This window comes from Mastacembelus armatus, chromosome 12, assembly GCF_900324485.2.
Source record: "Mastacembelus armatus chromosome 12, fMasArm1.2, whole genome shotgun sequence".
Taxonomy (NCBI): Eukaryota; Metazoa; Chordata; class Actinopteri; order Synbranchiformes; family Mastacembelidae; genus Mastacembelus; species Mastacembelus armatus.
The window spans coordinates 1,196,196-1,208,198 of NC_046644.1; the positions used below are offsets into that span (position 1 = coordinate 1,196,196).

At 41.6% G+C, this 12,003-nt stretch overlaps 1 protein-coding gene across 7 annotated transcripts in view; it reads right to left on the bottom strand.

Annotated features, from left to right (window-relative positions):
• Window positions 1–12,003, bottom strand: part of mbd2 (methyl-CpG binding domain protein 2) — a 45,608-nt gene that overhangs the window by 14,893 nt on the left and 18,712 nt on the right. Inside the window, exon 8 of one of the 7 annotated variants that reach the window (XM_026297363.2) lies at window positions 7,487–7,638. The exons of the other annotated variants lie outside the window; for them this stretch is intronic. The gene's annotated coding sequence lies outside the window, so the exon portion shown is untranslated. Of the gene's footprint in view, window positions 1–7,486; window positions 7,639–12,003 lie in introns of those variants that run through there. 7 annotated transcript variants of the gene reach the window in all.

The window sequence follows — 12,003 nt, forward strand, 5'->3', positions numbered from 1 at the left end:
ACAAACGACGGAGACCGGCACCAGTATATAGGGTAGGACAACGAGTCTGGCTGTCCACATGGGACATCCCACTGAAATCCGCCTCGCCCAAGCTCAACCCCCGTTTTATTGGTCCGTTTCCCATCATTAAGATTATCAATCCAGCAGCGGTAAGGCTCCAGTTACCTGCACATATGAAGATCCACCCAACCTTTCACGTCTCCCATGTGAAACCAGTGAACTCCTGTCCATTGTCTCCGCCAACCCCTGGACCCCCACCAATCCGTATGCTTGATGGCAAGTGGGTCTTTACTATAAGGAAACTGCTGAAGTCTCGTAAGAGGGGAAGGGGCATTCAGTATTTGGTTGACTGGGAGGGGTATGGGCCCGAGGAGCGATCTTGGGGTCGCTAGACGTGATATCTTTGATAAGGACTTAGTTCGTGATTTTCACAGGGCTTACCTAGACCAACCGAGTGGGTCGTCGGGAGCCGACAATTTGAGGGGGGGGGTACTGTGACGTCCCAGACTAAAACTTCCGGTGGGGGAGTTTTATTCTGAAGAGGCAACAGGATTCTGTAGAGCCACAGTCGCGGCACACTGACTCATTAAATGAATGATTTTCACTTGGGAGCTTTTTCACAGCTTAAATAGCAGATCCTGGGCAGCAACAAGCTGCCAGGTTGTCTGTTGCCATCCCACTGTGATTTATCACTTGCACACTCTTCTAACCAGAGCGGGATAGGAGATATCGTCAATAGCAACTAACCGGTGTGAGCACATGCTCGACTTAGACGCTAGGAGGAAGGAGGACTGGATCTCTTCGAGGGATCACTCCAGAGAGAGAGAGAGACCCGGGAGGGACACCGCTTGATGGTCAACACCCAGCCAAACTGGTGACACGGCGGGAACTGCACCCGTCCCTTAACCAGGAGGATCAGGTGTGTTACTCGCCAATTTCTGAAAATTATCTTTAATTTTTTCCTTTTTTTTTTCTGTCTCACTCCAAGAATTGGAGAGAACGGTTACAGAGAACCACGGATAGATGGTCACGTCTGATGGTGCTCAGCGAGCACTAGTACCAGAGAGGACTACAACGCCATCACCAGGATTGATTCTTTTTCACAACCAACTCCGGCAATAACCCTCTGGATTCTTCGCCATTTACTTTGGTCTCCTGCTCTCAACCAGCAAGAGCTGGCAGTTCTACTGGCGTAAATAAACTATTTAATGAACATTGTTTGTGTCCCTGAGTGTTCTGTGTGGGGAACCGTGATCCAACACCACGTCTCACATCAATCATGACAGTCCCAGCTCCTCTGGCCTTGCTTCTTTTCTTTGTGTCTTCCATGGGCAGGACTAAGACACAAAAGACTCAAGAGACAGAAACATGGATGTAATTGTTTGAATTGAGATTCACCATGTGTCTCATGAATGTCCAATTCCTGGTCTCCATAATCACATGACAAGAAGTCCTCTTTGTGCCACACCCAGCTACAGTGAGCATCTTACATATTGTTTTACTTTACCACTATATGTATTTGTACATTGTGGTGAGTTGTAATAAATAAAGCTCACCTGCTACTATGTAAACCCCTTACAGAGACTATACACATGTTGAAGGGCAGAACAAAGGCACAACATGCTGGTGCATTCAGGTTTGCATCTACCATCATGTCCACACTCATGAAAGGTTAACTGATACTCAAGCTAACACACAGACATTTAAAAGGAAGATATTGAAAGGCTTTATATCCCACAAACAGATGATCTCTCAAATAGCTTAAAACACGTGATTGAAAAACACAGGACTGCAACTCCATTGTGTGAAATTAAGTGAATATGTGAGAGCGAAACAAATTTCAAGAGGTTCAGGTCTTTCCATCTCAAACATGGACGATTGAATGAAGGGGATTTACGCAATAAATGCTGTGTGTGGATGTGATTGTTCTCATTACTGAAGACACACTTTGAGCTGTCCAAAATAAAAAGACAGATTGAAGAACTACAGGCTGTGATCAGCAGGATGACAGATGAACCAGTTTTTCACTCTTTACACACTTACGTTAACCAAGATAACATGACCTTCAAAGAACAGCAACAGAAAGTGGTTGAGTTCAGAACAGACGTCAGAGGCTATTAACGCAATTGAAGAAAGCTCATTCTGCCACTCCAGTGATATGCACCAGTGTTCATTTCGCTGACAAAATATTTTCGTTATAATTTTCGTCAACGACAGGTTTTCAATGACGAAAACGAGACGATAACTAAATAAAAATCAAGTGATGACCACGAAAACTATAATTAAAATATATTGGCATTTTTAACTAATAAAAACGAGACGAAAAAGTGAGTGAGGGACATTTTTAGAAAAGATCCAATCAGACTTATTCTTGTAAGACACATTTGAAAAGTAACTGATCCACCTGGCGACGCGGGATGCGCGAGTACACGACATCATCATAGCCTACATTGGGTTTCTGTCTGACTTAAACTATAATGAAATGGCAGAAAACAAAGATCCTCCTCAACCTGTATGTATAGACCCTGGGTATACCACAACAAAAAATGTCAGTGTTTCAATAACTTGTCATGTGACCTTGAAGATTGGGAGAAAACAAAGAAACGATATATGGGTCAGTTTCATGTTTGATGCAATGGCATTACTGCTAAATACAGTTTTTCTTTTAAATATTTTGGAGTTGCACTTTTGCTTTAAAGAATGAAGAATGTATATCTAATTTTTGGTCTTTTATGGAAAGGCCATATTCCAAATATTTAATGAAACTTGTTTTTATTTAATTTTAATTTAGAAAATTTTGTATATTACAATAGTTTAACTAAATTACACTGAAATCAAACCCAATATAGTTTACATCTACAGTGGATTTAGTTGACTAAAATCTTATGCTATTTATTCGACTAAAACTCGACTAAAACTAAAACAAAGCAGATGACTAAAATATGGGAAAACCTGTTGTGACATCCACGAGCAGTCTTACTGAAGTACTCAAACATGTGAGACCAAAGAAGGCCTTGCTGTCTTTTTTTAATGCTACTGAGAATCCAAACAAAATGCACACCTTAGCATCCTCATTTGCTAACCCCAGATGTGGTTTCTTTCTACACCAGTATTCCATGTGGGTGGGTTGGTCCCACTGCTGTGCAGCTTCTACTGTACTTTGTCGAGAAGTTTCGAGGCATCATCAGACACTCTCCTCCCTTGTAGCCAAATATACTTGCCTGTGTATACACACTACTCACAAAAAGTTAGTTATTCAACTTTTGGGTGAAACTTATGGAAAATGTAGAAAGTTCATGCTACAGTGATATTATATCATGAAAGTAGGGCATTTAAGTAGAAGTATGCAATGGTAATTTCTTCATCTCAAACAATTTATTGAAATAAAAGCTAACAACAAGTGATAGATTGATTAGACAGATAGATAGATTGTCCAGCAGCTCTTATATTTACTTTAACATAGAAATGTCACTATAAAATATAAAATACAATAAACAGATAAAGGCACCCAGTCAATAACATAAAGAACATAAATAACATATCAACAGTTACTATTAAAAAGTCTAATGGCTGTGGGGAGGGAAGGATCTCCTCAACCTCTCAGTTCTGCAGCACAGTGAGATGAGCCTCCCACTGCAGCTACTACTCTGTTTAGTCAGGATATCATGTAGGGGATGTTTATTATTGTTCAATATAGAAAGCAGCTTCCTCCATATCTGCTGCTCCACCATATCTGCTGCTCCACCACTGCTCCACCACAGTTCTGAGAGGGTCCATCCCTCTGCCTAGCACAGACCTGGCTTTTTTCACCAGTTTGTCCAGGCGCCTACAGCTCCTGTCTGTAATGCCACTCCCCCAACAGACAGCAGCATAGAACAGTGTACTTGCGATGACAGTGTGGTAGAACATGCACAGCATGTCACTGCAGACATTGTACAAACCGAGCCATCTCAAGAAGAAGAGGTGGCTCTGCCCTTTCCTCTACACTGCATCCACATTGGCAGACCACTCCAGTTTATCATCCAGTACCACCCCCAGGTACTTGAAGGTCTGCACGGTCTCTGTCTCCTGTCCATCAATGCAGACTGACTGGCATGGTGCTTTTGATCTCTTAAAATCCACCATCAGCTCCTTAGTCTTGGTGGTGTTCAGGAGAAGATAGTTCTTTTTGCTCTAGTCAGTGAAGGCCTCCACTAGGTCCCTGTACTCCCCCTCCTGTCCACCACACAAACATGCCACAACAGCCATATATATCATCAGAATACTTCTGAATGCGGCAAGACTCTGAGTTATACATAAAGTCCAATGTGTAGACCGTGAACACAAAAGGAGCAAGAACAGTCCCCTGTGGAGCCCCAGTGTCCCAGAAACACATCTCCCCAGCCTGACATACTGCAGCCTGGATGTCAAATAGTCCATAATCCATGACATCAGGGAGGTGGCCACCCCCATACATAGAAGCTTGTCTCTCAGTATGGGAAGCCGTATAGTGTTGAAAGCACTGGAGAAGTCAAACAAAATCCTCACATACGAACCAGACACATCCAGATAGGCATATGTCCACTGCAGCATGTACAGCACCGCATCTTCCACTCCCATGTGTTTCTGATAGGCAAACTGAAGGGGATCAAGATCCTCCTCAACCTGTATGTATACACCCTGGGTATACCACAACAAAAAATGTCAGTGTTTCAATAACTTGTCATGTGACCTTGAACATTGATTACATGACAACGACATCTGATGCTGTTCACAAGTCGACTTATTGCCTGCTGAGGCATGACATTCCACTCTTCTTGAAAGGCTGCCCTCAGGTCATTGAGGTTCTGGGGTGTAGGATTACGATCCTCTACACGATGACTCAGCAGATCTTTGTTTTCAATGGGATTTACAGTAGGTCTGGAGAAAGTGTAGGTCACTCCATTTGGGGGCAGTCGTGGCCTAATGGATCGGGAATCGGACGTGTAACCTGAAAATTGCAGGTTTGAGTCTTAGGTCAGGCAGGAACTGTCAGTGGCACGGAGTGAATAGCCAGCGCCCTGTCCACCTTCAATACCACGACTGAGGTGAGACCCTTGAGCAAGGCACCAGACCCCCAACTGCTCCCCGGGTGTGTGTGTGGGTGTATGCGTGTGTGTGTGTGTTCACTGCTGTGCGTGAGCACTTTGGAATTGGTTAAATGCAGAGCACAAATTCTGAGTATGGGTCACTTTCACTTTCACTTTCATTTGAGGTACCATAGCCTCTAGCAGCCGTTCCCTGATGATGCAACCTCAATGATGGGCATTGTTGTCCAAGAAGATTAAATCAGCCCTGTGTTGCTCATGCAGGGGCACAATGACTGGATGTTATTCAGGCACTATCAGCTTGTCACAGTACCATTCAAAAGGTGCAGGGCAGTTCTGTATTGGCTAGACACAGCAACCACTGTAACACCACCACCTCCAAAGACTTGTCTGGTGACAACAGCGGCTGATGCATAGCATTCTCCATCATTTCTGCTCAGTGTGAATCAACGTTCATCAGAGAACAACACTGAGGCCCACTGGTTCTGCGTCCTGCACAAATGCTCCCTGGCCCATGCAAGACAATGACACCTGTGCCTGGTGGTGTAGTCAGGTACCCTTGCAGGTCGTCTAGCAGCATGGTCTGCGTGGTTTCAAATGATCTGACGTGACACTTGGGTGCCTCTCACTTTCCTTAAATGTACCTGGAGCTGACATGGCATTCATCATCCGTTTCCGCAGGGCAACGTTCACAAAGAAGTGGTCATCAGCATCGGACATGGCCAAAGGGCATCCACTTCTATGCCTTTCTGTGCTGCAACCTGCTGATGACACTCTAAGCTGAGTGGCAACTTCCTTCTGAGAACATCCTGTTTGAAGCCTCACAATGGTCAGGTACTGTTGGTCAATTGTTAGGTGCCGTCTTGGTCTCATGATGTCAAAATGTGAACAAGATGATGAAGAGGCCTTTTTAAATACAAACTGTTATTGAACCAGAACATTTAGTGATCGATTCATATCGGACACTTGCTGTGATTTTTGCGGTTAATCACCTTGTTAGAAAACAGCATCTTATGCAATAACTACTGAAACACTGAACACTTGGACATGCGCATTCAAAGGTTTAGAGAAGGTCAAATTAAGTGCATTTTAGGTGCATTCTGAAATTTCATCCAAAAGCCAAATATCCCTAACTTTTGTGAGTAGTGCATAATTCTAAATATTTACCATGAAATAGCTTGAAAACTTTATCACCTGTTTTCTAATTAATTTAATCAAAATATGCCAGAATTAGCACATTTTATGTCAGAGGTTGATAATTTCAGACAGGTGCAATTGGCTCTCATGAGTACAGTACTGATTTTGCAGAGAATACCATAGGACCACAATCTGTAGCATGACCTCTGTCAATGTGTCTGATTAGGTTGAAGAGAGACCCAAATGCAAGACACACACAGTTCTTTATTTTCTTGAATTGCCCCTAGGGGACAAATAAAGTTCTTGATTGATTCATTGATTAATTTACCTGGATCCACCAGTTTCAGGCACAAACACACACTCTATGTCCTGGAACAAAGCGCCACTCAGCGTGGACAGGCAGCACAAACTCAAACACATACACCACCATTGTATTTATGTCTGTTTACACTGGAGTACCCCCCGTACCAAAACAAATTCCTTGTATGTGCACCCACTCACACACACTTGGCAATAAAGCACATTCTGATTCTGATTTTGACTCACGTTACGTTAATGCTCCAACAAAGAGCAAAGGAACAGAAGAGGTATATATACGTTACGAACAAAAGACCAATTTAACACAAGTGAAACCAATACAACAAACATAAAGTTACCTAGAAACATAAGACTGCTAGGCACAAAAGGATACTAGACACCAAAATAAAAGTCCAAACCCGGAAAGAGAGAACTAACACTATGACACACTCATAAAGAGTGTAAGATCAAACAGCTCGCTACTTATGATTCTATGGATGGTATCTACACATAGGTAAGTCTTTAAAACGAGAGGGCAGGGATTTTTTTTGCAGCTGTTGCTTAATCCACTGAACAGACTTCTATACTGAACTCTTTGTTCCACTGTCTGTGTGCTTTGTTTTAGTGTGGTAATGTGCCTGTACCCAAATGCTTTTTCCCTTCAGTGTTTCAGTATTTTCATGTTTCAGTCTAATAATTCATGGCTCAGTCTTAATTACTCCCTAATAATTAGAAAGTCCTGATAATCCATTGCTTAATCAAGACTATTCAGCTAATTGACGTTCACACACACACACAGCAGTTATCAGCCTTGTGAATGACTTTGAAGCAGATAATTCTGTCTCTCAACATCCACTAATTACAAGCAGCCAAAAAATGCTGCAAGAATCTGAATCAGCTCCTCTGGAAATTAGAAGATACAGAGCTAATAATCGCACACACACACACACACACACACACACACACACACACACACACACACTCACAGGCTAGTGAGTTTGTCTGTCCTTATCAAATGGTCACAGTCTTGTCTCAGTCAGCAGTGTGAATCTCTAGTCTCAATCAGATATGAACCCCAGTCTGCACATTTAAAGGAAGAGTTCAGCATTTAGTGAAATCCTCTTCTTTTGTGGGGTCCCTGCAATCAGAAGTGACGAAGGATATCAGTTTCATCTCTGTGTGTAAGCCAAACGTATAAAAACAGAGTGTGAGCTAAAGGGAGGAGAGAACCTACAGTTATGTGAAAAAGTGTTGGCCCCCTTCCTGATTTCTTTTTTTTTTGCATGTTTGTCACACTTTGTTTCAGATCATCAAACAAATATAAATATTAGTCAAAGATAACACAAGTAAACACATCATGCAGTTTTTAAATGATGGTTTTTATTATTAAGGGAAAACAAAATCCAGAAAATAACCGGATTTAACCCTTAGCAGCAACAACTGCAATCAAGCGTTGTAATGAGTCTGTTACAGCCCGGTGGAGGAATTTTGGCCCACTCATCTTTGCAGAATTGTTGTAATTCAGCCACATTGGAGGGTTTTCGAGTATGAAACGCCTTTTTAAGGTCATGACACAGCATGTCAATTGGATTCAGGTCAGGACTTTGACAAAGTCTTCATTTTGTTTTTCTTCAACCATTGAGAGGTGGACTTGCTGGTGTGTTTTGTATGGGATATGGTTGCTGTCAAAAAAAATGTGCACGTACATATTGGCCTAAGGTTGTGCATAAATGAATAAAATGTACACAAACATAGTAAGAAAATTATATTACAACTCAATGTGAGATACATAATCTATTTACCTGATTTCGTTCCGTCTCTGTTGCACTCTCCTCGTCTCCCAATCTTGCCGCCTCCAAGTCAAACACAGTACGAACGCATGCACAGTTTGTGAAATTGATGTATCTTCTGCTTGATACATAATGCCTGCGAGTCTGTGACGTATTTTTGACAGTAAAGTCACGGTTATCAATTCGTATTCATACAGGAGAAACCCCAAGCGTGCATTTTGTATTATTATTACTATTTTATTTTATTTTTTTTGTTTTTTGGAATCGTATTCTCAGGCACTACATATGAACAGGCACTACATATTTTATGTATGATTTGACTCATATGAGAGTTTACAAAACCACATTTTTGTGTACATTTTATTCATTTACGCACAGGCCAATATGTACAAATGTTTATTAGTACACACACGTCTTTTTTGACAGCAACCTTACCCCATAGTTTCGGATTATTTTCCTGCTGTAGAAACCAAGTTTGCTTCAGCTTGAGGTCAAGAACAGATGGCCGGACATTCTCCTTCAGGATTTTTTGATAGACAGCAGAAATCATGGTTCCATTTATCACAGCAAGTCTTCCAGGTCCTGAAGCAGCAAAATAGCCCCAGACCATCACACTACCACCACCATATTTTACTGTTGGTATGATGTTCTTTTTCTGTAATGCGGTGTTACGCCAGATGTAATAGGACACACACCTTCCAAAAAGTTAAACTTTTGTCTCGTCAGTCCAGAGTATTTTCCCAAAAGTCTTGGAGATCATCAAGATGTTTTCTGGCAAAACTGAGATGAGCCTTTATGTTCTTTTTGTTCAGCAGCGGTTTTCGTCTTGCAACTCTGTCATGCAGACCATGTTTGCCTAGTCTCTTTCTTATGGTGGAGTCGTGTTTATCTTAACTGAGGCAAGTGAGGCCTGCAGTTCTTTGGGGCCTGTAGTTCCTTGGATGTTGTTGTGGGGTCTTTGTGACCTCTTGGATGAGTCATCGCTGAGGTCTTGGGGTAATTTTGGTCGGCCAGCCACTCCTGGGAAGGTTCTCCACTGTTACATGTTTTCGCCATTTAGATGTAGATAATGGCTCTCACTGTGGTTCACTGCAGTCCCAAAGCTTTAAAAATGGCTTTATAACCTTTTCCATACTGATTGATCTCAGTTACTTTCTTTCTCATTTGTTTTTGAATTTCTTTGGATCTCGGCATGATGTCTAGCTTTTGAGGATCTTTTGATTTACTTCACTTCGTCAGGCAGGTCCTATTTAAGTGATTTCTTGATTGCGAACAGGTGTGGCAGTAATCAGGCCTGGGTGTGGCTAGAGGAATTTTATGTTTTAACAGGGGGGGCAAACACTTCTTCACACAGGGCCATGTAGTTTTGGATTTTGTTTTCCCTTAATAATAAAAGCCTTCATTTAAAAACTGTATGATGTGTTTACTTGTGTTATTTTTGACTAATATTTAAATTTGTTTGATGATTTGAAACATTAAAGTGTGACAAAGAAATCAGGAAGCGGGCCAACACTTTTTCACACCACTGTATATTCAGTCACAGAATGTAACAAAGCCTTTATTGATAGTGTTTCCTGATGCCTACTGTAGGTGCTGACATATTTATAGGAAAGCAACACTTCTTTTCAGCTAAATGCTAACATCCACACGCTAATCTGCTCACAATAACAATGCTGATGCTGATATAATGTAATGTATATAATTTTCACACAAATTATAGCTTAGGTTGATAGAGACATGACCACTTTGGACTTCGTCATAAATCATACATTTTGACCTGTTCATGGTGCGATTGCTAAAAGCAGGACAACCCTGTCATGAGAGGACAGGGTCAAGAACCTGACTGCTACTGCATGACAGTAAAATCTGGCAACATTGAACATGCCTGAACAGGAGTTACTCAATTTACTCAAGTATTGTTCTGGAATACAAATTTGAGGCACATGACCTACAACATTTTACTATTCATGTTTGATAAAAGCAGGGCAGCAGTGTGGAATAGTGGTGACAAAGAAGGTTCTGAGGTTGAACCTGCCAGTGAGCAGGACCTCTTCAGTGTTTGTATGTTCTCAGTACAACTGCATTGGTGCACACATGCAGGTCAACTGACAACTCTGGATTCGCTGTCTGCTGTTGCAAACTGTCAGCCATGTCGGACACCTGTCCAGGGTGTAGCCTACACTCACCCAGTGTCCTCTGTCTCCTCATGTAATCACACATGTACCTTGATGATGTTTACATAAAGTCATTTTTGGAGGGCAGACCATCTTTTGCTGGACTTGTTCTTGTTTCTGAAAATAGTTCTTTATGACTCTGGCTGTATGTTTGGGCTCGTTGCCATGCTGCAGAATGAATTTGAAACTGATCAGATGTCTCTGTGATGCTGCTGTGTGGCGGATAAGAATATAACAAGAATCTAAACATTTGTGCCTAAAACTATTTGCAGTGGTGTACATATTAATCTTGTGTATATTTTGGCCAATAAATATCAATGCAGAGATGTAATTTTGTCATTATTAATGATTATTAATTGTGCATGTAATTGTGCATCAACAATGTGAAAAGCATGACAGTAAAATCTGGCAACATTGAACATGCCTGAACTCTAACCTGTAGTGTAGAATAAATTTAAAATCAGGGTGTTGCTGACATCTACTGTACCATATTTCCCAGAAAGAGCTGAGCAAAGAGTCACAGAGTCAACAGAAGAAGAAACCAGCTCAGCCCCAAAAACCAACATAAATAAATCAGCAAGAGTCACAGGATGAGATTTCTGCACAGATTTAACAGCTAGAAAGCAACCCAGGAGACACACGCACGCACGCACGCACGCACACACACACACACGCACGCACACACACACACACACACACACACACACACACACACACACACACACACTCTCTGGCCGCTGCCCTCTCTCTCTCTGGTCTAGCTATAAAAACCCATTAGTAATCACTCCTCGACTCTCAGCGGCTCTTTTTGCCCAAATGACTTCCATCCAGCCAATCTGCATAAATCTGCATTAATGGAGTTTCCCTCCACAGAAAACAAATGTGCTTAAAAAAAGAAAAAAAAAAAAAAAAGAACGCCTCGTCTGTTGGCATTATAGAGCAGAGACAACCACACCATTCATCTGACAATACACACAGACGATATTGCAGTTTCTATCAACAGCAGATATATCATGACAAACCACTACAGCAACACTTGTGAAAGAAATATGAGTATATGAGTGTTGACAGAGCAAACAAGATGCTGAGGATATTGATGTCCTCAGAGTCCTACTGTTCATGGAACTAAAATGAAAGTTCATCCTGGTGGTGACACTACAGGAAAGATCACTGGTATGACCTTACTTTTATTAAGATGCAGAGCCTAAAGACGGTGATGTAAGCTTATCAAAAACCAAATCGAGGTATTTTAAGAGGCAGACTAGAGCAGGTCATTAAAGCAAGAGTACGTACTCCCTGAAAGAAGAAACATCTTTGAAACAAAAAGTTGAATTCATAAGCAGTAATAGACACTATTGCTTAATTCAGTACACTAAGGGGTTCTGCTGTTACAGCTTTAGGCCCTGATCAGACAGAGCACGTTTTAATAGACTTTATTTTTAATAGATTTCATTTTTTTCAATGTGTTGTTAAACACCTCAGGCTTTTTCCGTTCTACACACCCATCATTGTTTGCAGAAGCTCCCGGAAGCCCTCCAG